Genomic DNA, 12674 nt, shown 5'->3' with positions numbered 1-12674 from the left:
GAGGCATATCTTTCATTCATTTGATTATCTTCTCTTTATCCGAAAGGTCGTCAAAAAGTTCATTGGCAACATCAAACATGAATGTTTTGGCATACTCCCCATCTGTGAATGGCTTTCTGTTTCTCACAATTGCTAAAGCACCAACAAAGCTAGCCAAATCCAGTCCTCTTATTGGATTCAAATACAGAGTTACTGCTGACTAGCTTGCACTCTGCACAGTAGCTCTTGACATGCTTTCTTCCTGCTGTCCCTCGTTGGATATTTTGATGCAAATGTAGTATGGTGTGTGTCAAAGTGCCGCTTTATATTTGACTGTTTCTTTGACACAATTTTATCATTGCATATTAGACACACTGCAGAACCTGCTCTCTCCACAAAGGCGAATTCCTCTGTCCATTCCTGCTGAAAAGTACGATACTCCTCATCTTTTTTTCTTTTAGCCATCTTCTTCATCAAAAGAGTTTCTGCAATTAGCTAGCTGACTACTTGATTAAAAGGAGGGAAGTTTACTTCCTGCTGTCACAACGACCCATGTACTTTATGCATTATTCAATAAAAATTTGGTGTTGCCCCGGGGACAGCTGTGATTGGCTCCAGCCACCCGCAACCATGAACATTAGAGGTAGGAAATGAATGGATTGTAATACATGAGAATGTTTTATATTTTTAACATTATTATTTTTTTTTTATTAAGGATTTGTCTGTGAGCCAGATGCAGCCATCCAAAAAGCCACATCTGGCTCGTGAGCCATAGGTTCCCGACCCCTGCCATATGATTTCACTGAGATGTGGAGTCTAATGAACAAAATGAACTAACCAGTAAAATAGAAACAGAATCATACATATAGAGCAGCTGACAGCTGTTGGAAGGCAGGGCTGGGTGAAGGGAGTGGAGGGATAGAGCAAAGAAGAACAAAAAGAAATACAAACTCATAGATACAAACAACACTAGTTATTGCCCAGGGATGGGGTGGAGGTGGAAGAAAATATGGGCTGGAGATAAATGATGATGGACAAAAACTTGACTTGGGGGTGAACACACCATACAGTGTACAGAGATGTGTTGTAGAACTGGACACCTGAAACCTGTATAATTATGTTAACCAGTGTCACCTGATAAAATAAAATAAAAAATAATAAAATTAATAAAAGTAAAGCTGTATTTGTCAATAAAAATTTTTTCTCCATAGGAGTAAGTCTTGTATGTGTGTGATTAATTGCCTAGATATTTTCTTGGGAACTATACTGCTAGGCAAGTATTTATCATTTTAAAATCTTGTGACATTTAAAATAGAAAAACCTCTTGGGATTGTATTATATTTGTTCTTCAAAGAATCTGTGCTACAGAAAGTTAAATTTTCAAACCAGGTTTTATTTCATTTTTCTTCTCAAATAAAATATAGTATTTTGGCTTTAGTAGGCCTCAAGTGAAATAAAATACACTAGGAATTAATTTTCCTCTTTATTCCCATTTAAAAGCCATATTAGAAGGGGAAAAATAGTGTTGATATTCCAACTGCTGCATAACAAACCACCCCCAAACTTAGCGGCATAAAACAACTATTTCATTATAGTTCAGAATTTTGTGGATTAAGAATTCAAATACAGTACAATGGGAATGGCTTGTCTTTGCTCCACAATTTCTGGAGGCTTATCTAGGAAGATATAATAGCAGATGGCAGAAGGGGGAGCGTGACTCAATGACCAGGGCCCATATAGATTCACACATCTGACAGTTGATGCTGGTCATTGCCTCGAACTTTACTAAGCTGATACTATCAGCTACATTACCTGCACGTGGTCTCTTCATGTGTCCTGGGCTTCCTCATAATATGGCGGCCTTGTGGCAGCCCTAAATGTGAGTGACCTAAGCAAGAGAACAAGTAAGACAGAAGCTATCTAGTACTTTCTCATGTTCCTTCAGAACCTGTGTTGCTCAATTCTGCTATATTCTATTGGCACTAAGTTTGGTTCAGATTTAAATGGAGGAGACTTAAATATCACTTCCTGATTTGAGATAGAACTCTCTTGATAAGAATTCAAAGAATATGCATGTGTGTCTAAAAAATCATCACAATACACTTTACAAATCACTACTTCACATAACATGTAATGGAAATGATAATGCGTTTTATTGGAAGATACTCTCGAGTTCCTGTTTGATTTTGAGCAAGATATTGCACCTCTCTAGCCCTCATTTTCCTCAACTGCAAGATGAAGGGCTACACTAGTGAGTTCCACAACTCTTAGCAGAGCTATGATTTTTATGGCTCTTTCTGTAATTGTACCAATCAAAAACTTAGAGGGTCTAGTTTGAATTTCACACCTGACCTTTATCTGAAAGGAAGCTATTATGCCACTTAGGGCAAAGTGACATTCTAGGGCAGAATGAAACAGAAATACATCTGATCACTGCCCTTCAGTTCTAGTTCTTCCTATTATGATTGCTGGTAGACGTAAAGTTCATCTAGTGCAAGTACTAGATGCTGTTTCTTTGCTGCATTTGTCTTATTTGCCCTCCATCGTCACAGTACTCTAACCTTGGTATTTCTTTAGATACATTTTGAGGGATCTCTCAGGTCTACCCCCTTAGGTGGAGACCTCTCAGCTTCCATTAGAATAACCTGGGGCCAAGGCTATTGAGCTTCAAAATCAAAGTTGGTGTGGTTATCAAAGTAGAAAGTGGTCAGTAGTGGGGGAGATGGAGGGAATGGGTCTGACCTGACCAACTGAAATCCCATGTGGAGTATATTGCCACCAAACTCTAACTAGATGTATTGGTAATATGTCACAGGTATTGCATTGAACACACTTACTGCATGCTACATACTTATACCAAAAAATGCATTCTTTATCTGAAATTTCACTGGGTGACTTATATTTTTATTTGCTATATCTCTCAACTTTAACAACATTATTCCTGTTTTTCTTTCCATCAAGCAAGTTCTTGCTGCACCCCATGAATTGCTGAGACCTGCAGATTATATATTTCAAAGACGGTCCCACACCCTTCAGATTTGCCAAGATGGGCTCTTTCTTGTAGAGCAATCTTTTGGTTCATCCTCTGGAGTAAGAGAATGCCTCTGTAGGAAGAGTTAATCTAAAAGAGATGATCTCCAACTGACCCTTGACCTGGACCCAGTGCAATCAGAGGTCCCCAACCCTTCCTCTGTCCTTAAAATATGTTTTGAGCCCACTCTTTTTTATACTAGCCATCATTTCAAGGATGCAGTCTTGAGAGAGTAATGTGTTTCTAAGATCTTCTGGACTGAATATTCACTGAATCCTGGTTAAGGCCTCTGACCTTTATATAAATTGTAAAATTCTGGCAGGTGGATGTGGAGATCTACTTGTCTGTGGCACCCAGGACAAGCCTGGTATGTAAGTTCCCTTGCTTATTACACCTGCCACCTACCAGTCTAGAGTGGTTGGCCTCTTTCTTCAGTCTCTTCCTTCTCTCAATGTAGGGGGCCTTTTACAATAGCCTTTCTCACCTTGTATATTGTAAAACCTGGGGATTTTTGCGTGTCTGTTTGGTGAGAAGCCATGCATTTCGGTGTAGTTTTAATAGCTACTTTTTCTCATTATGGATGAACATTAAGTATTTTTTCATATGTTTAAGGGTTACTCATGTTGATTTTTCTGTGGATAGTCTATATACTTTGCATGTGTTTTCTTTTTTTAAAAAAAAATATATTGATTTTTTGAGAAAGATGAATGAGGGGAGAGAGAGATGAATTTTTTGCTCCACTTATTTATACATTCATTAGTTGATTCTTGTGTGTACTCTGACTGGGGATCAAACCTGTAACCCTCAATGTCTGGGAACTCTTTTAATATCAGGAAGGTGGTTCTTTGTCTTAAATATGACTTAAAATATTTTCCCCAATTTATTGGTATTACTATGTCTTTTCACTATAGATATTTACTTATTTTTGTCTTGTGGATTTGTTATACATGTACAGGTGAATTAAAACCTCTTCCCACTAGTGTATCCTAAGTTTGTGGATACTGCTGTTGGGTATTAAGTGCATTACAAAACGTTCTTTATGTCACTTTTAATGATTTGAGGCCAAAATTATATTTGTCTGATTTTAAGACCGACCAAAGCTTCTTTTTTATATTCACTTAGTTGTAATTTTTCCATCTTTTTATTTTCATCTGAACTGAATCACTTTTTATTTTTTTTAAATTTAAGTGAGAAGGGGAGATAGTGTGACAGATTCCCACATGCACCCTGACCAGGATCTATCCAGCAATGCCAGTCTGGAACAGATACTGGAATCAACTGAGCTTTTTTTAGCGCCTGAGGCTAACTCACTCAAACCAACCAAGCTATCCTGAGTGCCAGGGGCCATGCTCAAACCAATCTAGCCACTGGCTGGGGAGGAGCAGAAGGAGTGAAGGGGGATAGAGAGAGGGAGAGAAGCAAGTGGTTGTTTCTTTCTTGTGCCTTGACTGGAAATCGATCCTGGGATGTTCATACGCTGGGCGGATACTCTATCCCTGGAGCCACCCACCAGGGCCTTGGTTACTTTTATATATATTGGATTACACATACATTTTACTCCCTTATTTTTTAGACAGCACTGATGACATAAGAACCATCCCACTTTCTCTTTTTCTTTAATAGCTTGATTTTAATCAATAACACTGGGGAACAGTTCTTTTTTCATTTTCTGTTGCATGAGGTTTTAGAACTGTTTCTATATATTTCTGCATTGCTGATTCCAAATCTGAAATCCATCTTTTGGTACATGCTCTAGTTTTTGTGCAATTTTAATTTCTTTTTGTTACAGTTAATGGCATGCATTGGTTTTTAAATTGGAGTTAAAGGGCAACGACCACAAGACAATTAATGTTTTACAAACATAACTTTTACATAATTATAGTTGTTTTTAAATGTAAAAAAATATTATCTGATAAAAATACCCTCTTATTTTGTTTTAAGATTGAATCATGGCTTCTTCAAGTAGTCGTAAATGTAAGAATAATCCTGACACCTTCTGTTATATATGTGGCTGTTACACACTTCAACGTCAAAAGCGCAATATTTTATCATTTGTGACATGTGCATATATTGCCTATTTTCAAGTTCCCCTTGGCAATCAAGACAAGAATTGGGCTCCTCATATTGTGTGTCATAATTGTGAAAAAATGCTTCATGACTGGACAAAAGGAAAATGCAAAGGAATGCCTTTTGGTATTCCCATGGTTTGGCGTGAACCTAAGGACCACAGCAGTGACTGTTATTTCTGTCTGATCCATACAAAGGGCATTGGCAAGAGAAAATGGCATATGATCACATGTCCTAGTATTCCTTCAGCAATACAACCTATCCCACACTCTGAGACACTCCTGGTCCAGTCTTCAATGGTTTTATTTCTTCTAAGGACGAAGAAAGTCAACATGGTGATCAAGTGTATTTTGATAAGATGCATGAGGAAATGGCTATAGAATCTGAAGTGTCTTCTTCTGATGCCAAGCAGTCATTAACCCCTCAGCAGTTTAGCCAACTCAAATTGAATGACTTAGTAGAATGACATAAAAATTGTCCTTGACTTTCTGAAGTATGAGGAGCATAACTGGATCATTTGTGTGGATCTTAAAATGGTAAATTTCCTTCTAGGACAACAGAGAGGTTTCACAAAGTATCCTTGCTTTCTGTGTTTGTGGGACGGCTGAGCTTGGGAGAAACACTGGACACAGAAGGAGTGGTCAAAACATGAAGCTATGGAAGTAGGGATGCAAAATATTATGAATGAACCTGTAGTTAATTGAGACAGGATCATTTTTCCCCACTCCACATCAAAGTTGGCTTAATGAAGCTGTTTGTTCAGGCTTTGAATAAAGAAAGTGAATGCTTCCAATATATTATTTCTGCTTTTCCTGCCTTGTCTTTTGAGAAGATAAAAACAGGTGTATTAGATGGACCTCATATTCGAACCCTCATACGTGACAAAGAATTTGCCAGGAAGATGAAGGAGGAGGAGAAAGCAGCATGGCAGTCTTTTGTAGCAGTTACAAAGAACTTCCTTGGCAACAAAAAAAGCAGAAAACTATGAACTTCTGGTTCAAAGGATGCTGTTGGCCAGGGGTCCCCAAACTACGGCCCGCAGGCTGCATGCGGCCCCCTAAGGCCATTTATCTGGCCCCCGCCGCACTTTCAGAAGGGGCACCTCTTTTATTGGTGGTCAGTGAGAGGAGCATAGTTCCCATTGAAATACTGGTCAGTTTGTTGATTTAAATTTACTTGTTCTTTATTTTAAATATTGTATTTGTTCCCGTTTTGATTTTTTACTTTAAAATAAGATATGTGCAGTGTGCATAGGGATTAGTTCATAGTTTTTTTTATAATCCGGCCCTCCAACGGTCTGAGGGACAGTGAACTGGCCCCCTGTTTAAAAAGTTTGAGGACCCCTGCTGTTGGCTTTCCGCGACATTGGATGTAACATGAGTGGTAAGATTCACTTCCTGAACAGTTACCTTGATAAGTTTCCCGAAAATCTTGGAGCTGTTAATGATGAGCAGACTACTGCTGGAGCATCAAAGAGATTGTCCTCAACAAGTACACAAACGCAAAGAGCTACAAACGCAAATTTTTGCCTGAATAGAATTTAAATACGTTTTGCGCAAATTTTATGATTAAGGTAAGTGTTTTAATATGTTCTATTTCAAAATTGTAGACAAATTCTGATGCAATCATATCTTTTAGTGTATTTACTGCATTACATAAATTATTATATATATTTTCACAAAGATGATGCCCAAGAAGACATTCTACTTCATTATGTAAAACTAAATGTTGAAAATTTTACAATAAGATGAAAACCTAAAATCTTGAATTGCAAAAAAACCCCTGTAGCTTACAGAGATAAATTAATGTTAGATTTGAGATCAGCACACTCGAATTAGGTAAGAACAAGTGTTTTTGTGGATGCAACAAAAATTTTGTTCCCCAGTGTAATATATTTCTTAGTGTTTATATTTAATCAGTGTAATCTACTCACATTTCTCTTACTTGGTATGTCAGCTTTGAATTGCATCCTTCCTCTCTCAGTCACCACAGATTGACTCAACTTTCCATCTTCTTCCCCCGCTCCTGTTAATTGTGTCATCTTTACATCATCAGTGCATATGGCATTTGCATTCTTCTCTTTCCCCTTCATCACCCTGGTACCTTTAGAGCCAGTCCTTTTGTAATGGTTTTGCTTGACTGAAGTTCATTCTCTGAGAGTTTCTCAGGGTTGTCTCATGAGGGTTGTGGTCACTGAGTTCATGCAACTTCAAAATTCTCTCTCATATTTGTATTTGACAGATGCCTTTGTTTGGTATAAAATCCTTGGGTCTTGAGCATTTTTTTTAATTGTTGCTGTTTGTTTATTTTTAATATCAGAGTTACTGCCTTGTTCTTTTTCTTCTGGTGTTGATCATTGCTCTGAGGAAATCAGAAACCAGACTGATCTTTTTGTCTTCCTGCCCAAAGGAGTCTTTTTTTAAGGTTCGATAACTACTAGGATATGAATTTGCGTTGATGAGACTGATACACTGTCTCAAAACGTAGTGTGTGCTTTTCTCATTCAGAAACATGTTTGCTTTTATTTGTAGTTATGTATTTAAATATGTTTTAATTCATTACTAATATTATTGTTATTGTAATATAGGTGGGGGTATTCTAACCATGTGTACATTGTTTTTCTTTGCAGTCTTTGGTAGCTTTCATATTCCTTCTAGTCCTTTTTTTCCTTTATTTTATTCTTTCTTCAATTTATTGGGGTGACATTGGTTAATAAAATTATATAGATTTCAGCTGTACCATTCTAAAACATATCATCTGTATACTGTATTGTGTGTTCACCACCCCCTGTCAAGTCTCCTTCCATTACATTTATCCCTCCTTTACCCTTTTTCATCTCCCCCCACCCACCTTTCCCATTTGTAATCACTGTACCATTGTCTATGTCTATGAATTTATTTATTTTTTTTGCTTAATTCATTCACCTTTTTCATCCAGTCCCCAACTCTGTTCCTCTCTGACAGCTGTCAGTCTGTTCTCTGAGTTCTGTTTTCATTTTGTTTGTTAATTTATTTTGTTCATTAGATTCCACATTTAAGTGAAATCATATAATACTCGTCTTTCTCTGACTGGCTTATTTCACTTAGCATAATACCATACTCTCAATATCTATCCATGCTGTCTCAAAATGTAAGATTTCCTTCTTTCCTTCTTTTTTTTTTACAGCTGTATGGTATTCTATTGTGTAAATGTACCATTGCCCTTTTATCCACTCATTTACTGATGGGCGCTTGGGCTGCTTCCAAATCTTGGCTATTGTAAATAAAGCTGCAACTAATTCTTTAAAATTTTTAATTTCTTTTGTTCACTTTAAAATTTTCTATCTTCTGTTTTTACTGTTTTCAATATATTTCTCATCCTTATTTTCCTTCAAATTTATCTTCATTTCTGTATGATTTTTTATTATTTTTGTTTTGTCTTCACATTTCTTCCTTGTGTTCTCGTGTTTCTTTTATGGGGTCTTAATAAAGCCTTAGATTTCTTTTTTTAAGAATGACACTGTACTTTGGTTACTGATATCAAATAATCTCTGATATAGTTTAAGTGAATAAAGCAACAGACAGAGCTATGTTTCACTAATTGTATAAAAAGGGGAAAGAAAGAAGAAATAAAAATGTTTGTATATGCATAGAATATTTCTGAAAGAATATTCAATAAATGGTGACATTGTTGGCTTCCAACTAGGGAAAATGCATGTTTGGGAGGTATTAGCAAAAGGGAGATTTTTTTCATTGTATGCTTTTTGTAGCTTTTGAATTTCAAACCATATGAAAGTATATTACTTTAAATGAAATGAACCTGAAACAAAACTTAGGTCAGCTGGAAATACATATATGCTGAAATATTCATGATAAATTTAAAAAATAAGGATTAAAAACAATAATGTCAGCAAGAGGTCCCTAGCTTTATGAGACATTAAGTTTGATAGATTTCTAGATATAAGTGGATTTAGGCCAAGATTAGAGACACAGATGAATGGGTCGGAATAAAAACGGAAGAACTGACCTTGCCCCAGACAAAGCTCAACTGCTGAATTGAGTCCAGTTTCTATTCCTTCTTGTTTCCACTTTCATCTCCTCTCATCTGCATGGTAAATTTTTCTTTCTCCTGGGTTAGTTCCTCAATGTGCAAACATGCTGAAATAACTTCCATTAAAAAAAAAAGAGAAAGAAAAAGTCTATGATTCTTTACTTCCCCAAGCAGTTCTCCAAACATCTATTTGTTTTTACTCTTTCTAGGTCTTCACCATTTGTAGGGTCAATGCTGGACATGGGTCTTCCCTCTCCCCAGTCCCTGGTGACATGGTCACAGATCCTGACTGCAAGCTATGAAAAAGAGAGTAATAAAACTGCAGCTGAGGTTTCACTAAGGACAAAGGGGCTGAGTCACCAGATATTATCAAGGAGAAAGAGCACAGAATGGGGCATATACTTCTCTCCTCCCTCCTGCTTGCCTGCTTGCCTGCTCACTTGCTTGCTTGACCGTAGACAAAGAGTTTCTCTTATGCAATTTTCCAATGCTTAGCTATAAAAACCTGGCCCTCCTCAGTGAGGTGCGGACTTTTACCAACCTGCCGCCATTAGTGCTGCCCCTGTATAAAAGCTATGTCTGTTCCATCTGGTCCTTCTTGTGGTTTCTTTGGGATCCCACAACAACACCAGACCAATTTTCTGGGTCTGGACCTTCTGTGTTACACCACCATTCTCCTTACCCCTTACTCTCTTCACTTGGGTTTCCTACTCCTCTACTACAACAGCTCTTGTCCTGTTGCCAGGGACCTCCAGTTCACCAAACCCAATGGTCCATTTGCAGTCCTGATCGTACTTACCCATCAGCAGCTTGGACAGAGCAAATCCTTCCTTCCTTCTTAAAATACTTTTCTCTCTTGGCCTCAGGGCATCCTCCGCCATCCTCCCTCACTAGTCATTCCTCTGCACTCTCCTCTTCCTCGGCCCTCTGATGATTTGATTTATAATCCCTTCCCATGAGATCCTCCAGGCCCCGCATTCCATCTGAATGCTAATTACCCTCCCAAACTTGTATTTCCAGCCCTGTTCTTTAACCTGAGGTCCAGGCTTATATATCTAACCACTCACTTAATATCACCATTTGAATTTGTAGTAAAATTTAACCTTAACATTTTGAAGACAAAACTTTGTTGTTTCTTACTGGAACTTTCTGCATCCCCAGTTTTTTCCATCTCAGTTTTTCAGGCCATCTCCCAATTCCATTCTTACTCTATATCAGGAGTCACGAGCCAGATGTGGCTCTTTTGATGGCTGCATCTGGCTCACAGACAAATCTTTAATAAAAAAATAATAACGTTAAAAATATAAAACATTCTCATGTATTACAATCCATTCATTTCCTACCGCTCATGTTCATGGTTGCATGTGGCTGGAGCCAATCACAGCTGTCCTCTGGGACAACACCAAATTTTTATTGGGTAATGCCTAATGTATATGTGGGTTGTTGTATACTCTCACGGAATTACATTTTAAAATATGTGGCATTCATGGCTCTCTCAGCCAAAAGGTTCCCGACCCCTGCTCTATATCCAGTAAATCATCAAGCCCTGTGAGCTCTAACTTAGGTACATAGCTTGAGTTTGATGCCTTCTCACTATCTTTGTGGAGCCCACCCTTCTCCCTAAGATGACTCCAAGTTCTTCCTAATTGTTCTCCCTAGTTCTGTTTCTGGCTCACTGTCAGTATTCCAGAGACAAAGCTACAAAGGTGTTCATTTAAACAATGTAAATTAAACTACTCTCCCTCACTAGAAAAATCTTCATTCATGGCCTGTCTAAAATGCCTTGTCTAAATCTCTGAACTTCTGCTTATTTATTTAGGCTCAGACACTTTGGCCTTTTTGGTCTTTCCCCCAAATGCCAAAGTTTTCTTTGCCTCAGCGTCTTTGCGCTTGCTGTTTCTCTACCCCAGACTTTCACAAGCTTATTTCCTCACTAGTTTGGGACTCCCTTGCATTATTCATCTTTCTTTTGCTTTTCATGTGTCTGCTCAAATTTCATTCCTCACAAAGGCTTGTCTGCTCTGACCACTTTTGCTAAAATAGCTCTCCTGTACTCCTCTCCGCACTATCACTCTGCTGCTTTAGTTTTCATTGTTTTTCTTCTTCCTGCTTATCATAATTGGTGCATTTTTTTTCTGCCTATTACTTGAACAAAAGCTGCAAAAGAGAAACGTCCATCTCACTCAGAGCTACATCCCTTGTTTTTAAGATGGCGCTTAGAACATAGTATTTGTTCAACAAAGTTGGTTGAATGAGTAAAGGAATAACTAAATAAAAATTCAGAAATAACTATTGCTTCAAAGATTCACCTGACTGAGTTCTGAAGGCTGGAGCAAAACTGGCATTCTCCAGAAATTTAAGTCAACGATTTTCTTATTTGTTTGCATGAGTAGGGACTCCAGTTTATATTTAACTACCTGAATTTTCTTTCCATTGTTTAAGTTTGTTTTATAAAAGTTGCTTCTACCTGATAGTAACAGTATTGACATGCAAAGTCATGCATGCTTCAGTCAATTTTATATCTGTAGGGAAAGTTATTATTTTTGTCTAAAATGGCTGCATATCACGCTGGGCACTCCTGCTGCCATGAGTCTGCGATAATTTTATTTTAAATGTGGTGCTCCTTGGTCGGTCTCAGAAGCTTTGCAGTATGGGGGTAGATATGATGCATGTGCTTTTGTGTGCATTTATTTCGAAAAACTTAGTGGTTGGATTAAAAGACAAACTATCTCAGATGAGAGGAAATGAGGTTTAACCATTACTATTATCCAGACCCCTTTCTCATTTCTACCATTAAAACTTATTATAAGGACTTTAAGCACAGAGTGAACACACATAATTAATGCCTGTAATCTCCCCAAACCCCAGTAGAATTAGAGAAAAGTTATTTTAACACAAAGGTATAATCAATATAAAAACAAAAAGAAGAGGAAAAAAGACAGTATCAGATGAATGATGAATTCAGAGCATTATCACAAGTTGGAAAGTGGAAGCAAAATGGTAACTAGTTGAGGGAGGAGAGGAGCAGAACCTGGAATCTAAACATTCTAAAGGGAATCTCAAGAGGAAGTGGGCCAATGGAAGCAGCAGGTGCGGTAGCAGACAGAGGACAGGCCTGGGGAAAAGAGGAAGAAAGGTTGAGCATCTGAATATAGAACAGTCACATTGCTGGTCGTTGCTTTCTATCTACCACCAGGTGACCAGTTCCCCACATGTCTGAGACAACAAAGCCAAGGGAGAGAGATGATGGGAGGGTGGAAGCTGGACAGATGGAGACAAATATCATATGACAGAAATATTAATAAATTAAGTTATATTATAGCCAAAGGTAATTTTGTCCATAATATACCTTATTTTATTAAGATCATGAAATTAGATGTTTACTCTCATTTGATGCACACGATCTGTTATGTGTTTTGTGTTTGCTGTGTGTTGTTGTCTGTGTGGCTTTTTCTTTGTGTTTTATGAATGTGTGGTATATACTAGGGTATGTTTGTATGTGTATTGTGTGTGGGAGTGTGGAGGGTGTATGTGTGTTGTGGTGCGTTTGTGTGTGGTGTATGTGTTC

Source organism: Saccopteryx leptura, chromosome 4 (assembly GCF_036850995.1).
Source record: "Saccopteryx leptura isolate mSacLep1 chromosome 4, mSacLep1_pri_phased_curated, whole genome shotgun sequence".
Taxonomy (NCBI): Eukaryota; Metazoa; Chordata; class Mammalia; order Chiroptera; family Emballonuridae; genus Saccopteryx; species Saccopteryx leptura.
This window is presented reverse-complemented; position numbering follows the sequence as displayed.